The sequence below is a fragment of the Olea europaea genome, unplaced genomic scaffold (assembly GCF_002742605.1).
Source record: "Olea europaea var. sylvestris unplaced genomic scaffold, O_europaea_v1 scaffold476, whole genome shotgun sequence".
In the NCBI taxonomy this organism is placed as follows: domain Eukaryota; kingdom Viridiplantae; phylum Streptophyta; class Magnoliopsida; order Lamiales; family Oleaceae; genus Olea; species Olea europaea.
The window spans coordinates 569,599-582,796 of NW_019263072.1; positions in this window are offsets into that span (position 1 = coordinate 569,599).

A 13,198-nucleotide genomic window follows, 5' to 3' on the forward strand; every position below is an offset into this window, starting at 1 on the left:
AAGTAATAAAAATAGAAATTGAGAGTTAAGAAAATAAAGATTTTATCATTTTCATTTTGCCTTTGTTCTATGGCCTTTGCTGGGATATTATTTATGGACTGCTTTGGGATCCCTACAGCTTATTTTTTGCCTTTGTTTTTTTCACTTTTCAGTAATTGTTAGCTGACGAGTGACTTGAGTCAAATAACATGGCTCCTAAATCTGCATATGGAGCTCAAAGAGAGAGAGTAGAGGCATTAATTCGAAGTCAGATTTGATAAACGAATAAATACTTTAATGAGAAAAGAAGGAAGGAACATCGAAAAATTTATTTGTTGTTTTATTGTTGATTTATGTCAACAAATTTAATCCAGTGAACTTCTAATTTTTATTTTATTTTATTTTTAAAAAGGGATTGTTTGCTGCGACTTAAGGCCTAGGGCCCAAATTTCGAAGTTCGCCTCAGGCCCCACGAAGCACAAGTACGGCACTGAATCTCGATATAACAAATTACAATCAAGAATTAGCTACAAATAATTGAATTACAATTTAAAATAATTCAATTATCATATAATAAAAAATTCCTATACATCGCACAACTAAAACATACAATCAAAATTCAAAAATAATAAGCACGTGAACTATGTAGATTTTTCTAATACTAGCTGTTGGAATGCGAAAATAGAATTACATGAAGATTAAAAAAATTATTAAAAACAATAAATGAACGTGCATAATATATCAAGAATAAATTATTCGAATTTCACCTAACTTCAACGATTAATTTAGGAATTAATTTTGAATCTCAAACATTTAGATTTTCGATCATGAGCTTCCAACTTTTAATTTCAAGAACTTGATGTTCCAAACCTTCAAATCTTTTACGGTATTCTCCAAAGTTGATACTACACTGTGAGTGGGCATCTTTTTTTAATTAAATCAACAAACTCATTCTTGGACCTAATAATTGAACAAAGTAAGAAAAACAATTTTCTTTCTTTATATCTCTCCAAATTTGAATGCAATGAAATTATTTTGTTATGTTTTGTTGTGTTCTATAGGATGTCTAAGTTTTATCTAGTTTTCATTTATAAAGATAAAATAGTTTTGAATTCCACATTCAAATAGAACCTTAATTAAAATCTAGTTAGTAGTTTTAACAAAAGTCCAAATCCAATTAATTTAGATTTAATTACATATGTAGTCCTAGAACTTCAAATACAATTACAATTAAATTTATAACTTTATAGCAATTTCAATTAAGTACAAAACTTTATTGCAATTATAATTAAGCCCCAAAAATTTTATATTAATTACAATTAAATTTCAATACTTTATAGAGTCACCACAGGAACCTAATTAGACATATATTATTCAACTTTCAATAATTACACCCTATATAATCAACCATAAACCACACGATCTAATTATTAGTTTTTTTTCTTTAAAAGTAAAAGACCGCAATCTTGGAGTATATAAGATCATAGAAGCTAATGAATCTATAATACTTTTCTCTGACCTATTGTATATGTATTTTATTCCCGCTCGAGATTCGGTAATTAAGTACGAACATAAATGACAATTTTGCTCCTCTAATTATTTTCATTAACTTAAATACCATTTTTTTCAATGATCCTGTGAACTAGACATCAAAGTTTAGAATCACTAAACACTGGTTTAGGTTTTAACTGTAAAATACAAAATACCTAAGTAATCACTCTACCCATTTCTTAGGATGAAGTTTCCTGACACTAATTCAGGTTCTCTACTTCGCTCATTTTCAGACTCCCAATTCATCGAGGTATTTGACTAATTAAATTGATCTCATCCATTAGTGGAGTGAACAATTACAGTTAAAAAAAACACTCATAATCTAGTCAATGAATATAGATGAAATACATGACAATCAAGTAGAATTTAATTCTTTGTATGGTCATGCTATAGAATTAAGGATAAAGATATTTGTACAAAATTTTGTTTACAAAAAGTTATACTCCCTCTCACATGCATGCGGGTCTAGCATGAAATAAAAAATTTCAACATATGGTCCCACCTTCCTATTATGAGTGTAAGTAAAACATTTTGTAAACCAAAACTTGTACATCCAGCATTGTCCATTAATTCAACTTGATACGTGATCCGTTCAATACACTTTAAGTTTTCTAATATTACCATTAACTATTCTATGATAAGAACAAATTACAAACTCAAAAATCGAATCGACCAACACTACAACTTTTCAATACAAGGTGTCAATCCTTATAAATTAATTGTGAGCAAATTATTTATAAATCAAAATATAAATTGTATCACACTATACTTCCTAACGAAAATACCTAACTTATTTTATCACAGATAATCATGGACACTTTAATTAATATGCTCGATAATAAATTAATACGATTAATTAAATAAACATAATTTTATTTAATATAAGGATAATGTTATTTTTATGTCAGCAAAACTATACTATTTGGGCACACAATCCAACACATACATTACCCATTGTGAACATTTACTAGCCACATTCATAAAAGGGCATTGGCCAGGAAAAGGTGGTATGGCTATATTCAAAGAGGATGGAGAAGAAGGGCTGGCCAGGAATACGATTTGGTGTACTGTGGTGGGTGCTGGGCGGGTTTGGGTATCCAAAATTTGATGGGATTTAATGTGGTGTAAGACAAATCAGAGAAATTGTGGTTATATATAGTTTTTTATTGGGTTAAGTTATGTTAGTCAATTTGAGTTGGTGTGTTTATTAAAAATATATTCTAATCGGATTGTATTTAAAATCTAGTGGAACAGAATTGTTACGAAAGCTCTTTTGAAAGATCTTCATATTGGTGATTTTCGGGCTTAGTCCAACGTACCTTTCTCAACCAACAACCAATCCAATCAGCTTCAAACCACAACCAATCTAATTCACCTCGGTTGCTATTCAATATTACCTATGTAGGACAAGAAAAAATGATGATTTGTGGCCACAAAGTTTAGGAGAAGACACCACAAAGGTATACTATGAAGGAACCACCAATTGCACACATTAAACAAGCGTTTTGAACACTTCTAAATGCTATTTTTCACACACAAAGGGGGGCAGCCGGGACTCCACTTTTTCTCACACAAAACATTACAAAACGTCACAAGAAAGTGGCAGGGTTATAGCCATATATATACTCAAGGATTAGGCTTTAAGTTGGACCTTTAAAGAGATAAACGAGCCAAGATTCAAGCCATCCAAGAGGGAATATAATTAGGTCGGGTGTAGCTCATGGACTTGGTTGTTGGACTTATTTCATTCATCGATCTATGCCTATGAATAATATTAACCCAAGTTAACATCATAACCCGGGATATATTGGTTATCAAAAATCTAGCAAATCTCCACCTTGATGCCCAATAAATATGCAAGCAATCAAAACACACAGTTAGTACTTGCATAATAAGGTAGCTAATAAAATTAGATCACAGACCTTTCCTCATGTTTCCAATCTGAAACTCATACCATACATGCTCTATGTACTCATCGGGGCTAAGGTCAAAAACACCCTAGTAGAAGCAAATATTGAACAGTAAACAATCAAGAGCAAATACACATGCAATGACGATATACTATAGGATAACATACATAGATCTTTTCAGAAACACGTTAACATAGAACCATAGATTAACACCAATTCAATCAAACCACGGTCAACCACATATGGAATACATGCATAAATGACCCTACAAAAAGATCTAACCACAGTTATCATATCCCATTCCGTGTTACTCACACCTCGAAAACACATATCTCTTCTCATCGCCCACCAAGCTCACTAGACTTATCACCAAACTCATGTCTAACTAGTAGGTCAAATAGATCATAAGTTCACGGGATAATCCTCTATCTCCACATCACTTCTCCCAACCTACGTGAATAATAGGTCTCCACCTAACAGAAGTAATAAAAGTGCCTCTCTCACACTCTACTTGATTAGGCTCTCTTTACAGATAAAGGATTCTAGACATTTGATCACATCTCCACTTGTGATCCAAATGTCACACTCCACATTCCCGGTACAAACTACCATGTACCCCTAGGCATCTGTATCCCACCTCACCAAAAGACATCTAACACATTGCTAATACGTCCTAAACCACTATGTATGCAAACAATTACACCAAGTAATCACATTACTTCAAATTCATGCAAACACACATATCAAACAAATTGAAATGCAACATGTAATCATACAACAAAATTAGGCAGTCATACACATGCAGAAAGGATCACACACAAATGCATATGCAATATCTAGGTTTACTCTCAATAAACCTCACTAGGGTCATAACTCAACCCCTCAACCAAGTTTACCTCACATCTCATTTTACCCTTCAGCTTATCTTTCTTCTTGGGACAATCCCTAATAAAGTGTCCAGATTTAGCACAACTGTAACACCTTCTACCACTAGACTTATCCTGTGATTTGCCCTTCTTCTTACTACTCTCATCACTTGAGTCACTACTCAAATCACTACTATCTTGAGGTTTTCCAAATTCATTTGCTTTAACTTCATCCTACTCCTCATCATATGTAACTCGCCACTCCTCTTATCTTTTTTTTCAGCCTTAATCTCCATCTCCTTATTCCGAAACGAGTCTATGACAATCTCGGGTGTTAAGATGTCCCTACCATATTTAATTGCATTCTTAACTTCCCAATGTGAATCAAGCATGGAATTAAGCAAGATAATAGTCTTATACATTTCAGATACCCTTTCATCATAATTAACGATGTCTTGAACTAACTTGTTAAAGACATTCAGATTGTCATCAAGATCCTTTGAAAGATTTAAATCTGAAAAATCATTCAAGCAAGTACAGTTTATTAGGAGTAGACTTAAGCAAATATAAGTCCTCTAACTTTTTCCAAAGTTGTTTTGTAGAATTCAATTTTCCTACTTTTCTCAAAACAGTGTTAGACAGGTGTAAAATAATTGAAGTGTATGCAAGTTCATCATACTATTCTTTTTGTGCTTCTGTTAAATTTGCAAAAAATTTGTCATCTATGGCTTTTGAAACTTTTGGTTAGACAAAAATACCCTTCATCTTTTGTTGGCAAATAGAAAAAATCCCCTTTCCCATTAAAAATTCTAACTTCAAAGTGTGAAGACATTTTTAAGAAAAATAGAACAACCAAATCACAAATAGGTTACCAAAGTAATCCTAAGGTCACAGTAAACACCGTTCTAGATTCTCAGGGTTTCGTAAGATTCACGATCTTAAATCAAGGGAATGTTCGAACGGGTCAAGTCCAAGTGTTCTAATGAGACAATTAATGCAAACACGAAGGTATATTAACAAAAATTCAAATTTTCATACAATGCAGTAAATTAAACACAGAAATAGTTATTAACTTGCAATTAATCCAACACTTCAAATAGGGAAAATAATTCCTAAATTTTCTAGCACAACCAATGGTTGCCAAGCAATGACAACCCCCAATCCTAATGATCACCCCCACACAATGATCTGCTAGTGCGATAATATAAAAGTTTCAGCCAATTTACCGGAGTGGACCAATCTGAATCCGTAAATTAGTGACATGCAAATTTTACACTTTAGGACAACCACTATTCATCCTAAAGTCTTTGAAAACTGCAGCAACCAACGAACCATGATCGAATTTTGAATGTTTGAAGAACAACACTGTCCAGATTCTACTGCAGACCCTGAAACAGAAAACTTTCAACAACGAAAAATGTTAGAAATAACGTAAGGAACAAACTGCCAAAGAGACAGCCGCCAAAAAAGGCTTCATGCGTCGCCATTGCCGACACGCGTTGCCCTGCAGGGTTCGTCTCCACCTGCACGTCACACCAGTGGTCTCCGTTTCCAAAACTCCTTTTGGATTGATCAGAAAATGCGAAAAACGGAGACTTGGATAGCTCCTTCAATCTGATTTCTGCTGTGATTTCTGGACTTTTTTGTATGTTTCATAAGCCAAAACCACCACCTTGAAGCTTTGATACCAAATGTTGCGGAAGCTCTCTTGAAAGATCTTCAAATCGGTGATTTATGAGCTCAGTCTAACGTACCTTTCTCCACCAACAACCAGTCTAATCGGCTCCAAAGCACAACCAATCTAATTCACCTCAGTTGCTATTAAATCTTACCCATGTAGAACAAGAAAAGATGATGATTTGTGGCCACAAAGGCTAGGAGAAAACACCACAAAGGTATTCTATGAAGGAATCATCAATTGCACACATTAAACAAGCGTTTTGAACACTTCTAGAGGCTATTTTTCACACAAAGGGGGGTAGTTGGAATTCCACTTTTTCTCACACAAAACATCACAAGAAAGTGGCAAGGTTATAGCCATATATATATTCTAGGGTTAGGCTTTAAGTTTGACTTTTAAAGAGGTAAACGGGCCAAGATTCAAGCCATCTAAGAGGAATAAAATTGGGCCAGAAGTAGCTTATAGACTTGATTGTTGGACTTATTTCATTCATCGGCCTATGCCTATGAATAATATTAACCCACGTTAACATCATAACTCAAGATTTATTGGGTATTGTTCGCGAAATATTTCTTTCGATTTAAATTACCGCAAGTGTACGGGTCGTGACAAGTAATAAAGTGGACTTTAGAAGTCCGAGTATCGTCTCACAGAGAAAGAGTAGTTCAATTTTATTTATTTTAGCCTTAACCGAAACTAATTGATTTAAGATGAATTTTAGAATTAAAAGCCCTAATTTTGGGAGGAATCCCCAAATTGAAAAACCCTAATTTCAAATCAAACCCTAATTTTGGGAGAAATCCCCAAATTGAAAAATACTAATTACTCAAATTCACTTAAAGAATGACTCAATTAAGAAATGTTATGAAAATAAATGAAATGTATTGGCAATTTATGAAAATCTATGTAAAACGAATGCACTATGATCACGAATCCCCAAATAATTACTAATTAAACCCTAATTTCACAATTTTGATAATCCAATAAGAATTTGACAAATCAATGCTACTAAATCTATTCAATACTCTCTCTCGAGATGTATTGAACCTATTCTCATAAATCGCCAGCCTATATCTCTATGACGGATGCAATTATACAAGAACGCATGTAATCTTTTTGTGAGCAATTAAAGATTTACATTGGGCATAGGGGTATATTTCAATCCCCTATCGGACCCTATGATGAATTATATATGTCGAGTTTAATCCAATTTTCTCAAATTCAGAATTAAACCACCAAGTTCACACAAATTAAGTGCACATTAATTGTGGAAATAAATAAATCAATATAATTCATTCAAATATCCCATCGAACTATGAATTCAAAGTCATGAAATAACAAGTTTAATAATAATTACATGGTTCATCGATCACCTAGTTGCAGAAATCTAGCCTATCATGATAAAAATAACGAAATCTATCAAGTTTTGAATAAAATACATCACCGGGTTATCAAAACTTGAAGAAATCTTGTAAATTTTCGCATCAATCCTTGTTCTTGCCTTCAAGTCCTCTCCAAAAATGAATGTTTTTGCCTCCCAATTCGTTCGTGCGGCTTCTGGATGTTTATTTGCTATTTAAACCCGTCGAAATTAGGTTACCAAAGGAGTTGCAATCATATAAGGAAACTGCAAAAATTGGGCACATATTATACCTATGCGACCGTATAGGCATAACCTATATTTGGTCCTTTTTCGGCTCTTTTCTCCTGAATTCCACTATTTCCATAGAATCACCTACATTGCATGAATTCAACAAAATTAAGTAACAATTCATTCATTTTACTTGTATTGAAGTCATGTTTGTGATGTAAATAAGTGTGCAAAAACACACTTATCAAACCCCCAAACTTGAACTATTGTTTGTCCTCAAACAAGATAGTGATATAATTCTGAACAAACATGGCTTAACACCTTGCCTTGGCTCAGGATTGGACTAAGTAATTGATTTTATGAAGATTTATCAGTGCAAAATGACATCAACCTTTACCTGCTAAGTGCATACTTGACGTGTGTGTGTGGATTCATGCTAACATATCAAGTTCATGATGAGTTTGAGTCCCGACCCCAAGTGGTCAAATGTCTCCTTACTCGCTCGAGAGATACACAACCTCCCAAACTTATTCTTTTCACTCAATTATCCCGGGGTTGTGTTTAGAAATTATGAGTTTACCTAGTTATAGTTCTCACCCCCTCGTAGTTTGGATTAATTTCACTATCACAAGTTCACATGTCAACAAGTGAAGGCTCTCCTAGTTTTGATTGCTTCGACACTCAAGACTAAACTAGGTTACTCACCTCGCCTCAAAGGTATAGGTTCTTCCACTAATTGTCCGAGGGCATTTCTTCTTGTTATTGTCTCTTTTTGTTTTTCTCACTTTTCTCTGGTTTTTTTTTTATCATCGGATCATTTGCTTTCTATATAACCCATGTAACGAGCTTTAGGCCGGTGACTCCCAAACCAGTTGGTTTTAGGGCACCAAGTTTTAAACCCTTGCAGGCTTATTCACCCGAGTTATAAAGGCTCGATCAGATGACTCTTTATTAACCTCTTTACCTCTTGCTTTCTATATGACCCTTGTATCGAGTTTTAGGCCGGTGACTCCCAGATCAGTTGAACTTAGGGCACCAGATTTTGAAATATCCTTACAGGCTTACTTGCTCGAGTCATAAAGGCTGGAAAAGAAGTGTCTTATTCTCACAAATTAAGTTTATGCCCTTATTTTTCTAGGGATCTGGTATCCAAAACCAACCCTCAATTTAAAATTTTCACCTACTCTTCATCCCACTGGTCTAGGCAATCCACACAATAATTCATGCACGGAGCCTCACTTATCTCAATGTTTTCCTATAATAGCTCGACTATCACCAAACTGTCTTAAGGTAGTTTACGGGTTAATTCAATAGAGGGTTATAATTATTTTCTACTTTATGCTCAAAACCCCCCAATCACTTACCTAACATGTAAAGCATGAATGGCATGCATAACGAATGTCAAGTATTACATCAACAAGTATTAGTTGGCCTAATTAACACCGACTCCAAAGTTTTGAAATATACCAATCCAATAGTAACATCATAGCCGGCAAGGCGATTAAGCTCACACAAGCATACATAAGCATAATCAATATTCACTCACAAGCATGCATCATGCACAATTAGTCAAATTAAATCTGGACTGTGGAAATGCAATTAATTACATGCCGAATGTCTTTTTCAAATTATGCCACCATCCCTCAAACTTAAACAGGACATTGTCTTCAATGCGAAAATTAAGTTTAGATGGCAGAATTTAAGGAAAATGAGTACAAATGAGGCAAACGATACTCCCCTGATCAATACGGGGGCTGCGATGGGAAGCTAGGTCCTGCAGTATCATCAGCTGGAGGTGGAGGTAGGCGCGCCAAGATCTCTCTCATCAGTGCTGACTGCTATGTCATTTCATCATGGATTCCCTCAACACATCTCTCCAAATAGCCCAGACCCTCCCAAGTTTCATTTACCCTCATCTGGATGCCATCCACCCTGTCCACATACACACTGAGTCGACCGTTCATAGTGTCCATCTTCCTCCTAGCTGCCTGGGCATCCTAGCGAGCAGCACGTGACATATCAGTGGAAATGCGGATGTCACGATGGGCTGTATGCATCTCAGTCGTCAAAGTCCCCAAAGCCTGCTAGAGACTCTGTACGTCTCGGTTGGTTCCCGGGGTGGTGGTGAAAATCTGGCGCCACAACTGTGCATTTATCTCAACCTGTGGTGGTGGAGCTTGAGGCATCTCTTGCTCTGCGTGCTCGTGACCTTGCTCTTCCTACTGTCTGCGCCGTTCAATTTCTTACTTTTCCCAGTGCTTTATCCTGGCTCTGTCTTGAGCCTCTAAGGTACTGTGCTTTATGATGGGGCTGGGTTTGGCAGCCACTTCCCCTGATGCAATGTTTATACCAGCAGCTATGCATATTCCGGAGATGAGGCTTGGAAAGATCATTGAGCTGTGCCTGTCTCCCAAGGTACCCACATGATGGATTTGATTATAGCAAAGAGTGGCAAGATCAACCTTATTACCTCGCACCAAGTGATAAAGGAATCCAGCTGTGGGATCTGTGAATGTGGTCCTGTGAGAGGTCGGCTCAATGTTGTGGCACATAAACAGCCACAGGATGGCTATAGATGGTGTCAGCTCAATCTGGTGCCACTCGGTGGTGGGGAGTGGCCATGCATTTTGTCGCCCCAATAAGATCTCCGCCACTTCATGCCAATTGAAATCACCTGGTATAGGGGTTATGTTTTCCCACGTGAGCTGGTAGTAGTCTTGAATAACCTCGGGTGAGAATGTGATCCATTTTCCCCTGACCCAAGTTTGATGCAGGTGGTCAGACCCTAGTATGTCAATTTCTATATTGAAGTTGGCGTAAAATTCTCCCACCAACAATTCATAAACCCGATGTGGCTGCTCCACTACTTTACCCCATCACAGTTATGTACCAAAGTGGTCAGCTCAAAATCAGGAGAAAGTCTTCCAATCTAACAGCCCGCTCTGGTGTCACTGTCCATCGACTCACTATATTTTCATATCGGGCTGATGCCTCGGAAGTCAAAAATCTTTGTATCCCTCCTTCAAGCATTCGAGTACGTGTTGTGCCATATGATGAGCCAACCTTCTCTTTTCCTTTTGAAGTTCGTTTTGGTGGCATCCTGCAAATTTGGAAAATAGCTAGCATTAACCGTCTTGTTGTACAGCGCGAAATCGCATGAAATAAAAAGCACAGAATTCACAAATCCCCCAAACTTGTTTCAATATGCATGTAGACTACCATGGTGTGTAATGAACAATGTATGATGATTAAAATAGTATAAATGTATAGCCCATACGAAAACATAAGAAAATTTGGGTGAATATGCTCATAATGAAAGGGTTGGAGTCATGATTGAGTGTACACCTTCGGCCCCGGGCAACATCGAGAATTATCAAGATTGTCCCGAGCAACCTCCGGGCATATGAAAGTATGCAATGAGGTCTATCACATACCCAAATTTCAGGTCAATCGGAGTTTGTTTGGTATGTCAAATGGTAGTGTAAAATAAGGGACGGAGGGTGCTGTGGGCATGCAATGACTTAGCTGTTTTGTGTGCATGTGTGTGTTGATGTTGTCTAAGTCACATTGGTTGGTAATACATCACAACGAGTTATTCCATTCATCTAGTATTCATATGCCGTGCTAGATGTTCATAATTGTATTAGATTACCAAAATGGGCATTTTATCGAACATGTTGTGGGCATTATGAAATCTTCATACATTAGCCAAAAATTACTATGTCACATGGTTCCCCATTCAAAAATCAATCACCAATTGCATATACATTCATCAATCAAATAAATTTAATGCAACATGTACCAAAATACCCACAAATTATCAATGTGGCAATGTATCAAACACATTACAAGCATAGAGTGAAAATGGTGCCAATTGAAAGAATTTTGGTTTAGAATCATTCCAAATTTTCGCACAACACAAGCACAACCAATCCATATGCACATGAACTAGTCTAATCTCCTTCAAATCGCCAAAATTACATTCACAATCAATAGAACCGAAAACGGAATTGAGAGGGGGGAAAGAACACATACCTTGCGTTTGTAGGGTTGAATCGAGGGAGAGAATGGATTTCCTTTCAATGATATTATAATGCAATGATTAAGTTCTTGTGTGATATTAGCCTAAAATGTGGAATTGGTGAATGTGGTTGGGAAAGGGATTTGGGAAGAGATTGAATTTGTGAATTAAGAATGAATCGGTCATGGCTTTAACCATGGCCGATTCACTTCTATGCGGCCGCATAGTTAAAAGCTATGCGGTCGCATAGAAGTATTTTTCTTTTGATTTTTTCTTTCGGTTGGTGTCTATGCGGTCGCATAGACACAATGTCTATGCGATCGCATAGACACACATTTTTTTTTAAAAGAAATAAACTAAAGTAAAACAATGCCTCTTTCCCCAAAAAAAAAATCCGATTTTTGTCCCAGAAAAAAATTATTTTTTTTTTTGATAAAGGACCCAGCTCTCAACGCCCCCAATTTTTCAAAGACATACTTTTAAAACATTGACATGTGAAATTTAGAAAACATAATTTGCCTCGAAATGCGTGAATTCCACACTCAACTACCCAAACAACTCAAATCAACCTGAACTTGTGTGTGATACTTAAAAACTCGTGTGAACAGTGCTTGGATTCTTTTAACATGCCTAGATGAACGATGACCACATAACAAAATACTAAATGAATTTGAAAGTAAACTTTCTAATCTGATGCAGAAAGCATAATAAAGTAAATAAATAGATAAAAAGGATACAGTGAGTTGCCTCCCACCCAGCGCTAGGTTATAGTCGATAGCTCGACTTTTCTGCGGCTGCTTCATTCTGGCGTCTCGAGTTGAACGGTTGACTTTTGGTTAGAGAAGTCACCACCCCAGTAGTGTTTCAACCTTTGCCCATTAACAGTGAAGGTACCCTTATTCTCATGGCTCACTTATATAGCCCCATATGGTAGGACTTTTGTAACTGTGTAGGGACCCGACCACCGTGATCATAGTTTTCCTGGGAATAGCTTGAGTCTCGAGTTATACAGTAGTACTTGCTGCCCCACTTCGAATACTCGCCTCTGAATGTGCATATCATGCCACTTCTTGGTTCGTTCCTTGTAAAGTTTTGCATTTTCATAAGCCTCCATTCTAAATTCATCCAACTCATTCAGTTGCAGTAGACGCTTTTCATCGACGGCATTCAAGTCCATATTTAACTGTTTCATAGCCCAATATGCTCGGTGCTCCATTTCTAATGGCAGATGTCATGCTTTCCCAAAGACTAGGCGGTATGGAGACATGCCGATCGGGGACTTAAATGCTATTCTGTAATCCCATAATGCATCATCCAGCTTTTTAGACCAATCCTTTCTAGATGAATTCACGGTGACTTCTAGTATTCTCTTCAGCTGCCGATTAGATACCTCAACTTGCCCGCTGGTTTGTGGATGATATGGAGTAGCAACGCGGTGTTTAACGCCATATTTATTCAGCAGCTGCTCAAACTGGCGATTATAGAAATGCTTGCCCCCATCGCTGATTATGGCCCGCGGTGTAACATATCGGGTGAAAATATATTTCTTCAAGAATCCAATTACTGTCTTTGAGTCATTTGTTGGCAATACAATTGCTT